This window comes from Bufo bufo, chromosome 1, assembly GCF_905171765.1.
Source record: "Bufo bufo chromosome 1, aBufBuf1.1, whole genome shotgun sequence".
In the NCBI taxonomy this organism is placed as follows: Eukaryota; Metazoa; Chordata; class Amphibia; order Anura; family Bufonidae; genus Bufo; species Bufo bufo.
Window position 1 is genome coordinate 165,079,501 of NC_053389.1, and position 15,103 is coordinate 165,094,603.

Here is a 15,103-nt window from a genome sequence, read left to right on the forward strand (position 1 = left end):
ATCTTCAAATAATAGTATACGGCTGTTGCGTTTCTTAACCCGGATTATAGAGGACTTGTCTGAAAAGTGTAGGTGTCACACTATGACCTGTCTAGGCCTTTGTATAAGTACTGGGTGTAATGGCGGATCTGTTTGGCCACGGAGAAGTGTCGGTAACAGTGGGCCGACCCTGTGTGCTCTCTCGACCTTGCCGGTGGCGGGTAAGCCGAGTGCTTTGGGTAACTCTTGCTCACAAATGATTAAGAGATCTTGTACAGGTACGGGCTCAGGCACTCCAACTAACCTCAGATTATTCCGCCGGGAGCGGTTTTCCAGGTCATCTATTCTATCTCCCATCTGCTTGTGATCCTGGAGTAGTTTCATGTAGTCTGTTTTTAAGCGCGTGTATTTATCTTCTGGTGTGCTTATCCTTTCTTCCGCTACGTCCAGGCGCCTGCCATGTTCAGAAATTTCTTGATGTAAATGTGCCAGTGACGCCGAAACCGTCGTTGAGAGTTATTCTTGCAGGTCAGGGAGTATTCTGGCTGCTACTTCAAGTGCCAAGGTTTTGTAGTTTACTTTCAAATCTTCACTTTGGTCCTCTCCGTCTAAGAAGTCTTCCTCAGGTGGAAGTGGCTGGGCATCTTCAGGAGCTGGTAGCGGCGTGTGGTTCGCCATGTAGTTTGTTGGAGGGGCTGTGCATCTTTTGCTGTCCTTTTTGACGAGTCTTGCTCCCCATGGTAACAATAAACCGGCCCATATGACTCGGTGCTGAGGTATTCTGTTGATGAGCCCAGGACCGGTCCGATTACAAGCCTGGTGTGGTGAGGAGAAATTCATTAGCAGAGATAAGCTGCACAGAGCTCTAGTAAGCGTGGCCGCTCATGCTGGCGCCAGAACCGGAAGTCATTGCAACCTTTTCTTTATCCAGAACCTTTTTTTTTAAAATATAAAAAAATCTTTCAACTCTGGATAAAGTGACACACGTTAGTCTAAAGTTGATCAAAAATTATCATTAGGTGAAATTTAACCAACAAAGGCTAGTTTCACACATGCAGTGTGAACAGGAGAACAGCCTGCTGGAGTTCCCTGGATCTGGAATAGTCAGATAGTGCCACTTGACTGCCGGACCTAACTGATTATAATTGAAACTGACAGGGATCTGGCCGCTCTCTGACATAAATGCTGGGATTCGGCTGGTCAAAAATTTCAAAACACAATGTTTTTTTTGTCTGTCCAAATCCCGGCATTTCTGAGGGAGAGTGGCCCAATCCCCACTGGTTCCCATTATACTCAATGGGGTTCGGCAGGCAAGCGGCACTATCCGGCCATGTGTGATCCAGAGAACCTTGGCAGGCTGTTCTCTGCTGGAACCGTTTGCTGTATTGCTCTGAGCATGTGTGAAAGTAGCCTTAGCTGACCAGTGACAGACTGTGCACACCTGCAAGAAGTCAGCCGTGTTTAGAATTTGTCCAATTGCACTGCCTTGGGGTAGATATCGTGCATTGAAAAACTTTTACTCTTGTTTTTGGTGCGGAAATGAGAAAAAAACTGTAATTTGTCAGCAGGTTTATGCTGGTAGCTAAAAAGGGGCAGAATAAAATGGTGGCAGAGATCCTGATTCCGGTGCTGTGTCTTTTTTTTTTTTTTGTGGTAGTTTTCATAAAATTGTTGTCCTTGATATTCATGAGCTGCAGCTGCCACCTGCCACTGATTGACAGCTTTCTCCCTATGCACAGTAGTGTCTCAGTCTCGCTCCGCACACCGCAATCAGATACCAGTATCAGAAGCCAACTACTGGAAGTTGGCAAGTATGCCTTTGACCATCGTACAGACACTTGTCACATGACCTTTCCTTTAGCGACAGTTTTGTGTCTATTTGTGGTTGTAGGTATGTTCTTTGTGGTGGAGGATTCTTGTTACCACTTTATTAAATCCCATAAATTTAGGAATATTTCCTTTGGTGTGTGTCCTCTTTCAAAACAATCACTATGTGCGGGATTTGCCTGGTAGTTCCTACAGTATTTGACCTAGTGTCCATTGTATATTTTGTAGGATGCTTCTCGGAGTACATTCATAGAAATATATTTTTTTCCCTATTAGGCTGGGTCAGTGATTTTGTTGTAATACTCTTTTGTGATCTCCCACTCTTTTTCTGGCCGACCTGGCCGGATCCCATTCTAGTCAATGGGGAATGGCGGTTACCAGCATTATCCAGCTAGTATCTGTCTAGGCTGGATCCAGTGAACTGATCTGAAGGAACAGACTGCCAAATCCGCTAAACGCAAATGTAACCTGTAAAACTAGCTTTACATTCTTGTACGTATTATAGAAGTTATATTCTTAGGCACAGTTTTGTGACTTGTCCGCGAAACATCCAAATATCCGTTTATCCTGGTTGGAATACGAACAAGCTAAATCATACATCTCCTCGAAAGGAGAGAATAGTTTTTTCGGGACATCCTTATCCGAAACCGAAAAACTATTCATATTGTCATCTCCGCCGTCTCACCTGATTTCATCGAAATATACAAGCAGATTACAAAGAAATCAATTGAAAACCCCCCTCAGATAGCGCTCCTCTCCATCCTACCTGGCTGGCTCCATTGCATCTCAGAAAAAAACATTCCAAGATTCTGTATTTCTGCAGCCAGATCTGTGATACCCAGGCATTGGCGCACTACACATGTGCCTAATATCCGAGAATGGTACCAAGAAATGTTACATAACGCTAGAATGGAGGAAATCTCTGCAGAGGTTTCTGGCCAATCAACCAAATATCACAAGATATGGTCACAATAGATTGACTTTCAGGACTTCTCAGATCTCTTAGCAATGCTCACAGCATGAGTAGCTAATCTTACTGCCTTTTACTTCCTTCATCCCCTCCCTCCCCCCCTTTTTTTTTCTTTCTCCCCTATTCACCTTCCCCACCCTCCTCTTTTATCCTCTCACTCCATTTTTTCATCTTTCTATCCTTTTTCTTCTTCTCAACTCTTTAAATATCCACCCTTATCTTGACAACTTAGGCTACTTTCACACCTGCGTTAGGTGCGGATACGTCTGGTATCTGCACAGACGGATCCGCACATATAATGCAAACGCTTGTATCTATTTAGAACAGATCCGTTTGCATTACCATGAACAAAAAACGGATTGTTCATGATAATGCAAACTGATCCGTTTTGACTTACACTGAAAGTCAATAGGAGGCGAATCCGTTTTCAGTTGCACCATATGGTGTCAGTGAAAACGGATCCGTCCCCATTGACTTACATTGTAAGTCAGGACGGATCCGTTTGGCTCAGTTTCTTCAGACGGACATCAAAACGCTGCAGGCAGCGTTTTGGTGTCGGCCTCCAGAGCGGAATGGAGACTGAACGGAGGCAAACTGATGCATTCTGAGCGGAGCCTTATCCATTCAGAATGCATTGGGGCTGAACTGATCCGTTTTGGGCCGCTGGTGAGAGCCTTGAAACGGATCTCACAAGCGGACCCAGAAACGCCAGTGTGAAAGTAGCCTTTGTAGTTCATGTTCTTTTGAGTCTCAGTGTCTGAATAGTGAAGAAAGAAACAAAGGGGCAACCCCCCGCAATACAGAATTTATTGCACTATAGAAGTATTCTTGTGGAAATTATTTCTTTGTTATTGAGATATATGCAATTCATATGTATAAACAGATACTGTGTAAGCATGTAACATATACAAACATTTAAAAAAAAAAAAAAAAAAAAACAGTTTAAACATATTCTTAGACACAGGAGCAGTATTATAGTACTTATACCCTTGTACATAGGAGGCAGTATTATAGTAGTTATATTCTTGTACATAGGAGGCAGTATTATAGTAGTTATATTCTTGTACATAGGAGTCAGTATTATAGTAGTTATATTCTTGTACATAGGAGGCAGTATTATAGTAATTATATTCTTGTACATAGAGGCAGTATTATAGTAGTTATATTCTTATACATAGAGAGCAGTATTATAGTAGTTATATTCTTGTACATAGAGAGCAGTATTATAGTAGTTATATTCTTGTACATAGGAGGCAGTATTATAGTAGTTATATACTTGTACATAGGGGGCATTATTATAGTAGTTATATTCTTGTACATAGAAGGCAGTATTATAGTAGTTATATTCTTGTACAAAGGAGGCAGTATTATAGTAGTTATTTTCTTGTACATGGGGCATAGTTACATATAGTTACATAGTTGTTAAGGTTGGATAAAGTCCATCAAGTCCAACCTGTAATCCTGCTATATCGATCCCTGGATCAATGTCCATATTCCTTTTAAAACAGGGTTGGGCCAAAAGGAAAGGGTGTGTATAACAAGATTTCTATACATTGTAATAAGCCTCAATGTTATTTAGAATTAAAAAATCATCTAAACCTTTCTTGAAGCCATCTACTGTATTTGCTGTGACCAGCTCCTGTGGCAGGCTTTTCCAGAGATTCACATCCCTTACTGTAAAGAATGCTTCTTGCCTCTTATGACTGAATCTTTTTTTCTCCAGGCGTAGGGAGTGGCCCCTTATTTGTTGAGGGGGTTTAACACAGAATAGCTTTCCTTGATATTTTTTGTACGGTCCGTTTATATATTTGTTCAGGTTAATCATGTCCCCCCTTAGACATCTTTTTTCAAGGCTAAACAAATTTATCTTTGCTCATAACTAAGATCTTCCAGGTCCTTTAGGAGTTTAGTTGCTCTCCTTTGCACTTTTTGTAACTCTAGGGCATCCTTTTTATGAACTGGTGCCCAGAACTGAACCGTGTATTCCACGTGAGGCTGTACCAATGCTTTGTAAAGTGGCAATATTACATCGCTGTCCCGCGAGTCCATACCTCTATTAATACAGGACAAAATTCTGTTGACCTTAGAGGCAGTTGACTGGCATTGCCTGCTGTTATTTAGTCTATGATCTACTAATACACCCAGATCCTTCTCAACCAGTGACTACCAGTTTTACTCCCCCTAGGACATATGCTGCATGCAGATTATTAGCCCCAACACTTTACATTTATCTATATTGAACCTCATTTGCCAAGTACAGGCCCAAACAGTAAGTTTGTCCAAGTCAGCTTGTAACTTATTAACATCTTCCATAGACTGTACCGTATTAAAATAGAAAAAGCACTATTAATCACATCCACTATGTCATTAATAAATAAGTTAAATAATAGGGGACCCAGCACCAGGGCTGGACTGGGGATAAAAACCAGACGTGGAAAAAGTTGCATACCAGCCCCACAGCATTGCGTCATTATTTACTTGTTTATAATAGGAGAAAGCATTCATTTTAAAACACGTGTGGCCACCTATTTAATGATTGTTGCATGCAACATTTTACTTGACCAGCTATTTTAGATATTCTACGGCAGTCCTGTTACAATCCCCTCTCCCCCCCAATGAGCCTTTCGACCAAATAATAAAAATATTTATAAAATCTCACCCATTTGCTGCAAAAAAATAAAAAATAAATCTGCAATGTAAAACCGATAATAAAGATCAACTACAAACAAACATATTTCACATGAAAACTTACAATTTCTTGGCTTGGCCCTTGGGGATCTCGGACACCACTTCCACACTTTTCATAATAAGGATTTGGAGAAGGGGCAGAGGGATAGCAGAGCAGGGAGAGGCTGGTGCTGCTACTAGGGGGTCATACCATGGGGGAGTAATAAAGCCCACCATAATGCCCCCCCCCAGTAGTAATAATTCTCCTTATAATGTGCAAAACATACCCTCTTTGTAATGCCCCCAGTTGAGCTAATGTTCCCATAATGTGCCAATATAAAATACCCCTTCTCAGTGCCCCCGTAGATGACCCCATAGTACCCACCATAATGTGTCCCAGTATAAAATGCCCCTATACAGAGCCCCCCATATAAAATACCCCTACTTTTTATCCTCAGTAGATGCCCCTATAGTGCCACCCAATAATCTGCCAGTAATAAGTGCCCCAATAGATGCCCCCAATCATGTGCCAGTAAGATGTGCCCCCATAGATGCCCCCCAATCATGTGCCAGTAAGATGTGCCCCCATAGATGCCCCCCAATCATGTGCCAGTAATAAGAGCCCCCCCCACCATCATGTGCCAGCAGCCAGAGCCCCTCCATATCATGTGCCAGTAGCCAGAGTGCCTCCCCTATCATGTGCCAGTAGCCCCCCCTTATGTGCCAGTACTCCCCCTTATGTGCCAGTAGCCGCCCTCATGTGCCAGTAGCCCCCCTTATGTGCCAGTAGCCGCCCTCATGTGCCAGTAGCCCCCCTTATGTGCCAGTAGCCCCCTTATGTGCCAGTAGCCCCCTTATCATGTGCCAATAGCCCCCCCCCTATGTGCCAGTAGTCGTCCTTATGTGCCAGTAGCCCCCCTTATCATGTTCCAGTAGCCCCCCAATCATGATCCAGTATTGTACCTATATAAAAAAATAAAAATAAACACTTATTACCTCCAGTGATGCGATGCAGGCCTCTTCCGGCCTGTGTCCCTCGCTATACGGCTCAGGCGGCGCGATGACGTCATTGCGCCACCTGCACCGGCCTCTGATAGGCTGCCAGTACTAGGCCGGAAGCCTATCAGAGGAACAGGAGGGGACACACCTCTCCCTCCCCTGCCGTAGCATAGACATCTGTATCGCCGTCCTGAGGACGGCGATACAGATGACTATGGAGATGAGCGCTTCCACAATGGAAGCGCTCATCTCCTGCTGTGCCCTGCCGCCAGCCGCCCCCACTTGTCATCAGGGCCGGTATCCCGGCAGGCCAGCCCGGCCCTGCCCAGCACAGAACCTTGGGGTACACCGCTTATAACCGGGGACCATCCAGAGTAGGAATCATTGATCACAACACTTTGGATACGATCATGAAGCAATTTTTTAAATCCAAATTACAAATTATATTTTCTAAACCAATAGACCTCAATTTACCCATTAGGCTACTTTCACACTAGCGTTTTTTGCGGATCCGTCATGGATCTGAAAAAACACTTCCGTTGCAATAATACAACCGCATGCATCCGTCATGAATGGATCCGGTTGTCTTATGTCTTCTATAGCCATGACGGATCCGTCTTGAACACCATTGAAAGTCAATGGGGGACGGATCCATTTTCTATTGTGCCAGATTATGTCAGAGAAAACAGATCCATCCCCATTGACTTACATTGTGTGCCAGGACGGATCCGTTTAGCTCCGCTTCGTCAGGCGGACAGCAAAACGCTGCAGGCAGCATTTTGGTGTCCGCCTCCAGAGCGGAATGGTGACTGAACGGAGGCAAACTGATGCATTCTGAGCGGATCTTTTTCCATTCAGAATGCATTAGGGCAAAACTGATCCGTTTGGACCACTTTTGAGAGCCCTGAACGGATCTCACAAACGAAAAGCCAAAACGCGAGTGTGAAAGTAGCCTTAGGCGTCTGTGTAAGACAGTATAAAATGCCTTTGCAAAGTCCAAAAACACAATATCGACAGCCTTCCCTCTGTCCAGACTTCTACTCTCCTCCTCATAAAAACAAATCAGGTTAGATTGACAGCTTTTGTTATTAGTAAAACCATGTTGGCTATCACTTATGATATTATAGACAGTTACATAATCCTGTACATAGTCCCATTGAAGGCCCTCAACATTTTTTCCCACTAAGGATGTGAGAGCAATATTATAATAGTTATATTCTTGTACATAGGAGGCAATATTATAGTAGTTATATTCTTGTACATAGGAGCAATATTATTATAGTTATATTCTTGTACATGGGGCAGTATTATAGTAGTTATATTCTTGTACATAGGGGGCAGTATTATAGTAGTTATATTCTTGTACATAGGGGGCAGTATTATAGAGGTTCTTGTACATAGGAGCAGTATTATAGTAGGTATATTCTTGTACATAGGGGGCAGTATTATAGTAGTTATATTCTTGTACTTAGGGGGCAGTATTATAGAGGTTCTTGTATATAGGAGCAGTATTATTGTATTGTATTATTTTCATTGGTGGCACAGTGTGCGGCCTCCCCTCTCCCCCCCGATCATTGGTGGCAGCGGAGAGTTCTGATAGGAGTCCCAGTTTAATCGCTGGGGCTCCGATCGGTAACCATGGCAACCAGGACGCTACTGCAGTCCTGGTTGCCATGGTTACTTAGCAATATTAGAAGCATCATACTTACCTGCTGCGCTGTCTGTGACCGGCCGGGAGCTCCTCCTACTGGTAAGTGACAGGTCTGTGCGGCGCATTGCTTAATGATCTGTCACTTACCAGTAGGAGGAGCTCCCGGCCGGTCACAGACAGCGCAGCAGGTAAGTATGATGCTTCTAATATTGCTAAGTAACCATGGCAACCAGGCCTGCAGTAACGTCCTGGTTGCCATGGTTACCGATCGGAGCCCCAGCGATTAAACTGGGACTCCGATCGGAACTCTCCGCTGCCACCAATGATCGGGGGGGGGGGGGGGGAGAGGGGAGGCCGCACACTGTGCCACCAATGAAAATAATACAATAGAGGGAGGGGGGGCCGCACACTGTGCCACCAATGAAAATAATACAATAGAGGGAGGCCGGGAAGGGGGGGGGGGGCGCACACTGGCCACCAATGAAAATAATACAATAGAGGGGGGGGGGCCCGGGGGGGGGGTGCACATTGGCCACCAATGAAATTAATACAATAGAGGGAGGGGGGCCGAGGGGGGTCTGCCCCCTGCTGCCTGGCAGCCCCTGATCTCTTACAGGGGACTATGATATGCACAATTAACCCCCCTTAGGTGCGGCACCTGAGGGGTTAATTGTGCGGATCACAGCCCCCTGTGAGAGAACGGGTGCTGCCAGGCAGCAGGGGGAAGTCATGTACACAGTTCGTAGTATATTCTAACTTGAAGCGTCCCCATCACCATGGGAACGCCTCTGTGTTAGAATATACTGTCGGATCTGAGTTTCACGATCTAACTCATATCCGACAGTATATTCTAACATAGAGGCGTTCCCATGGTGATGGGGATGCTTCAAGTTAAAATATACCATCGGATTGGAGAAAACTCCGATCCGATGGTATAATAGGGACTCCTGACTTTACATTGAAAGTCAATGGGGGACGGATCCGTTTGCAATTGCACCATATTGTGTCAACGTCAAACGGATCCGTCCCATTGACTTGCATTGTAAGTCAGGATTGATCCGTTTGGGTCCGCATGGCCAGGCGGACACCAAAACGATTTTTTCTTCATGTCCGTGGATCCTCCAAAAATCAAGGAAGACCCATGGAAGAAAAAACAGACACGGATCACGGACCTACGGACCCCGTGTTTGCGGACCTTAAAAAAAAAAACGGTTGTGTGCATGAGGCCTTACACAGTTACGTAATTGTTAAGTCCAACCTGTTTTCCTGCTATATTGATCTACGGAACAAATCCCTGGGAGAGGGTCAGTATTATAATAGTTATATTCTTTGTCAATTATCTTTTTATTGAAAAAGGTCAAGATCAAAGATACAAAGTTGACATATCATACACGTAGGTATAAAGATAAACAGCGTAAAACAACACATCCGAGGATAGGCACATCCTCTTTTTAAGCCTGTATTACAAATGTGCACATATCATAAAACCACTTGTCTGACATATATAGCATAGTTAAGGCATTTAGTAGGTGGTCAGATAGTACACATATTACTTTGTTGTGATACTTCACGTTGGTTAAGATTTTATAAAGTGCAAGTACTACTTGTATATGGTCTGCAAAGACCTCTGAGATTTTGAGGCAACCGGCCTCATGAACATACATAAACAATAATAACGATAAACAAAAAATCTCTAGTTATTCATGTAGGTAAAGCGTTCTGTGATATTAAGTCAGGTATGCAAAATAGTAAGCTATGACCGGGTCAATAGACCTTTATTAGACTGTTAATAGTGTTGACGCCCTAAATTGCAACCATGGTCTCCACATCTTAGCATGCTTCTCATGAGTTCTGGATTCCCAGCTGGCTAGTTCCTCTAAGCGTTGGATGAGGTCTACCTTATGTATCCAATGAGAAATGGTAGGGGGTTCAGTACTGAGCCATCTCTGAGGGATTAGCAGCCTTGCTGCCTGAATTGGTTGAGTGGCAAGGCAGCCTCTAGATGGGGAAAGCGCCTTTGTAGGTAGCCACAAAAGGACCAGATCAGGTGTTAATGTTATATCAGTATGAAAAATCGATTTCAGAGCATTAGATATACTATCCCAGAATGGTCTTATCCCTGAACAATACCATAGAATGTGTGAGAGGTTACCCTCTTCTGAGTTGCACCTCCAACACCGATCAGTAGAACAAAGCCCTCTTGAGAACATCTGTTTGGGCGTCATATACCACTGGGTTAGTACCTTAAAGGAGTGCTCTTGCACCTTGACGCACCTGGAAAAGCCATGTGAGTGCGCGTATAGCCTGAGGACATCTGTTTCAGAGAAGGTTCTATTCAACTCAGTTTCCCATGTTTTCAGAAACTGCGGGCGATCATTGGGTCTTGGTATGTTCAGTGCTAGGTAGAGCAATGAGATTAATCTCTTATGTGGTGATAATAGTTATATTCTTGTACATAGAAGCAGTATTATAGTAGTTATATTCTTGTACATAGGGGCAGTATTATAGTAGGTATATTCTTGTACAAAGAGTGACACAGTAAAGGGAGTTGTATGGGGAGGCAGGTATTTTCCTCCCAGTGTGTGCTGCTGGACTGATTAGCGGCCAGGTGGGGCCAAACACCAGACTGGACTCATGTGCCGGTCCGGGTTTTGACAACACCTAGCTGCCTTTAAAAGACTCCTGAGTTCAACAGAAAGGATCTCTGTATTGGGATCTGAGGCTTGTGCTGGGCTTGGAGGTATAAGACCAATGTGAAGACAAACAGGCCGCCTAAAGTCTGTTCATGGACTCTTTGAGGCAGAACTGCCAGCTGGTTGTAAACTAACACCAAAACCAAAAGGTGACTTTTTGTGTTGAACGTGACTTTTTGTTTAGGAACTTGCCAAGAGTGTGAATAAACACTGAACTGTTTGATTTAAGAACTGGTTGGTGCCTCTATACAGCGTCTGCTTATCCTGTCTACCAGAGCGAATCCCCACAATAGGAGCAGAGTTATAGTAGTTATATTCTTGTATGTAGAAGGAAGTTTTATATTCTTTGTTCTAAAATATGGTTTGCTGTCAAGAACATGAACGATTCAGATTGTGTGTATCATATCTATTAGGGATCGACCGATTATCGGTTTTACTGATATTATCTGCCAATATTCAGTATTTTGACCGTTATTTATCTATTTTGCCGATATTCCGATAACGTATTGGGAACAGGGATCGCACTCCTGTCAGCGCTCTCCGTGTTCCCTCAGCAGCACAGGGGAGAAGGAAGCAGTGTCTCCCTCCCCCTGTGGTGCCGCTGCCACTGCCGCCAATGAGAGGAAGGAGGACAAGAGAAGGGGAGGGGCTGTGGCCTCTGCGCCACCAATGAAGATAAGTCTTTCATTTATTCATATACAGGAGGCGGGAGCTGGCTGCAGAATCATATAGCCAGCTCCCGACCTCTATAAGCGGTAGCTGCGATCTGCGGTAGTTAACCCCTCAGTGCGCCCCCCCCCAGTATTAATCATTGGTAGCGCAGTGCACCCCCCACCCCCATCCCAGTATTAAAAACATTGGTGGCGCAGTGCGCCCCCCCCCAGTATTAATCATTGGTGGCAGTGGCCACAGGATCCCCTCTACCCTGCTCCTCCGATCGGATCCCCAGCAGTGTAATCCTGGGGCTCCGATCGGTTACCATGGCAGCCAGGACGCTATTGAAGCCCTGGCTGCCATGGTAAGCTCCATGCTGCTGTGTGCACAAAGCACAGAGCAGCAGGGACAGTGTGAGGTCCTATTCACCCTGATAGAGATCTATTAGGGTGAATAGGACAAGAGTTCTAGTCCCTAAGGGGGCTAAAAGTTTGTAAAAAAAAATAAAAAAAATATTAAGTATAAATGAAAGAAAGATTTTAAAAAATAAAATAAAATACACGTTAACAATGACTGCACACTGTGATCCGCGCGATTAACCCCTCAGTTGAGGGGTTAATCGCGCGGATCACAGCGTCCCGTCAGAGGTCGGGTGCCGGGAATGTTTGTCTGCATTGGTGGCAGTGGGCAGCTCCGATCGGTTACCATGGCAGCCAGGACGCTACTGAAGTCCTGGCTGCGATGGTATGTTAGTGAGCAGCATTATACTCACGTGCGCCGTGGCCGCCGGGCGCTCCTTCTTCTGTCTGTGCTGCTCATTGCTTATGCTTATAGCATTAGCATTGCGCCGCACAGACCTATGAGAAGAAGGAGCTCCTAGCGATCACGGCGCACGTGAGTATAATGCTGCTCACTAACATACCATCGCAGCCAGGACTTTAGTAGCGTCCTGGCTGCCATGGTAACCGATCGGAGCCCCAGCATTACACTGCTGGGACTCCGATCGGAACTACCCACTGCCACCAATGATGGGGGGGGAGGAGGAAGGGGACCATGTGGCCACTGCCACCAATGATTAATACTGGGGAGGGAGGGGGGGTGGGTTTGTTACCAGAGGGGGCTGATAAGAGGGAGAGGCTGGAGGGGCTGATCAGAGGAGGGGGGGGCTGATCAGAGGGGGGGGGCACATGATAGGCTGGCTGCCATGGTCAGCTCCCTGCTGTTGTGTGCACAAAGCACAGGGCAGCAGGGAGAGTGTAAAGTCCTATTCACCCTAATAGAGCTCTATTAGGGTGAATATGACAAGGGTTCTAGCCCTTAAGGAGGCTAATAGTTATTAAATAAAAAGTAAAAAAAAAAAAAAGTTTAAACACCCCCCTCCCCCCAATATAAAAAACAATATATTGCGATATACACTCACCTAAAGAATTATTAGGAACACCTGTTCTATTTCTCATTAATGCAATTATCTAGTCAACCAATCACATGGCAGTTTCTTCAATGCATTTAGGGGTGTGGTCCTGGTCAAGACAATCTCCTGAACTCCAAACTGAATGTCAGAATGGGAAAGAAAGGTGATTTAAGCAATTTTGAGTGTGGAATGGTTGTTGGTGCCAGACGGGCCGGTCTGAGTATTTCACAATCTGCTCAGTTACTGGGATTTTCACACACAACCATTTCTAGGGTTTACAAAGAATGGTGTGAAAAGGGAAAAACATCCAGTATGCGGCAGTCCTGTGGGCGAAAATGCCTTGTGGTGCTAGAGGTCAGAGGAGAATGGGCCGACTGATTCAAGCTGATAGAAGAGCAACGTTGACTGAAATAACCACTCGTTACAACCGAGGTATGCAGCAAAGCATTTGTGAAGCCACAACACGCACAACCTTGAGGCGGATGGGCTACAACAGCAGAAGACCCCACTGGGTACCACTCATCTCCACTACAAATAGGAAAAAGGGGCTACAATTTGCACGAGCTCACCAAAATTGGACTGTTGAAGACTGGAAAAATGTTGCCTGGTCTGATGAGTCTTGATTTCTGTTGAGACATTCAAATGGTGTAAACAGAATGAGAACATTCAAATGGCGTAAACAGAATGAGAACATGTATCCATCATGCCTTGTTACCACTGTGCAGGCTGGTGGTGGTGGTGTAATGGTGTGGGGGATGTTTTCTGGGCACACTTTAGGCCCCTTAGTGCCAATTGGGCATCGTTTAAGTGCCACGGGCTACCTGAGCATTGTTTCTGACCATGTCCATCCCTTCATGACCACCATGTACCCATCCTCTGATGACTACTTTCAGCAGGATAATGCACCATGTCACAAAGCTCAAATCATTTCAAATTGGTTTCTTGAACATGACAATGAGTTCACTGTACTAAAATGGCCCCCACAGTCACCAGATCTCAACCCAATAGAGCATCTTTGGGTTGTGGTGGAACGGGAGCTTCGTGCCCTGGATGTGCATCCCTCAAATCTTTATCAACTGCAAGATGCTATCCTATCAATATGGGCCAACATTTCTAAAGAATGCTATCAGCACCTTGTGGAATCAATGCCACGTAGAATTAAGGCAGTTCTGAAGGCAAAAGGGGGTCCAACACCATATTAGTATGGTGTTCCTAATAATTCTTTAGGTGAGTGTATATCGCACATGCTTAAAATTATATTGCAATATAGATTTTATGACGCGGCTCTGCCTGGCTCCTAACTTTTTTAGCTGGCTCCTAGATTCCAAGGAAATTTGTCAAGCCCTGGGCTATCGGCCTGAAAGTTCACAAATTATCGGTATCTGTATCGGCCCTAAAAAATCAATATCGGTCGATCCCTAATATCTATTATTGTTATTGGCTGACGTCAGTTTGCTGGGTTGACCTTGGAGAAGTTTACAGACTTGTCCTTCAGAATAATCAGGAACATGCCGCTGTTTTTTCATCTCTGTCTGATAGGTTAACTATTGAACCCTTAGCCTATGTGCTGTTCTATGAGGATGAGGTTGGGTTGACATCCCCTCCCAGAAGACAAACATCAATGATATTTCTTTACGTCAGCTCTGTACGATCATTGCTCTCTTCTTAAATTCCACATGATGTGATGACATATTCTAATGTTCCTTCAGACTCTACGTGACAATTTATGCTTTGTTAATCAGTGTGAAGATTAATACAAAATCATTGTGTCATCAGAATTTATTCAACTTTATTTAATTACTCACCATTTTGCTATTTATTTAATTAATCAATCACCTCTGCTTGCTATCAGTGAATAGGAATAGTTTAAATTCGGAGACGGAGCACAAATCCTGACCTAGTTGTGCTCACACATCTGAGGGTTTGTTATAGCATATCAGTTTAAACAATACTTTGTGAATTTAAAATATCAGCAGTCCAATTTTTTTTCTTGTTCTGGATACCAGGGTGATTATCTACACGGATACATTGTAACTAAACGTGGTATATGTCTTGCTGCAGCCGCCAAAAATGCCCAAAACTTGAATTAAGGAAATGTCACATCTGTGCCTTTAGTACTTTAGGGCTGTATTACACCTTAAATTAACAGATTATCTGACCAATTTCTGTCCAATAATTGGTGTGTATAACCAAAGATTTGTGTGTGTAAATGGCCATCTGACCAATGATTGGTCAGAAAATTTGTCAGATAC

The 15,103-nt window shown here is 44.3% G+C and overlaps 1 protein-coding gene across 6 annotated transcripts in view; it reads left to right on the plus strand.

Moving 5' to 3' along the window:
• The window catches only part of LOC121000900 (CMP-N-acetylneuraminate-beta-galactosamide-alpha-2,3-sialyltransferase 4-like), a 295,630-nt gene that overhangs the window by 194,811 nt on the left and 85,716 nt on the right, over positions 1–15,103 (plus strand). The gene's annotated exons all lie outside the window — the stretch shown is intronic.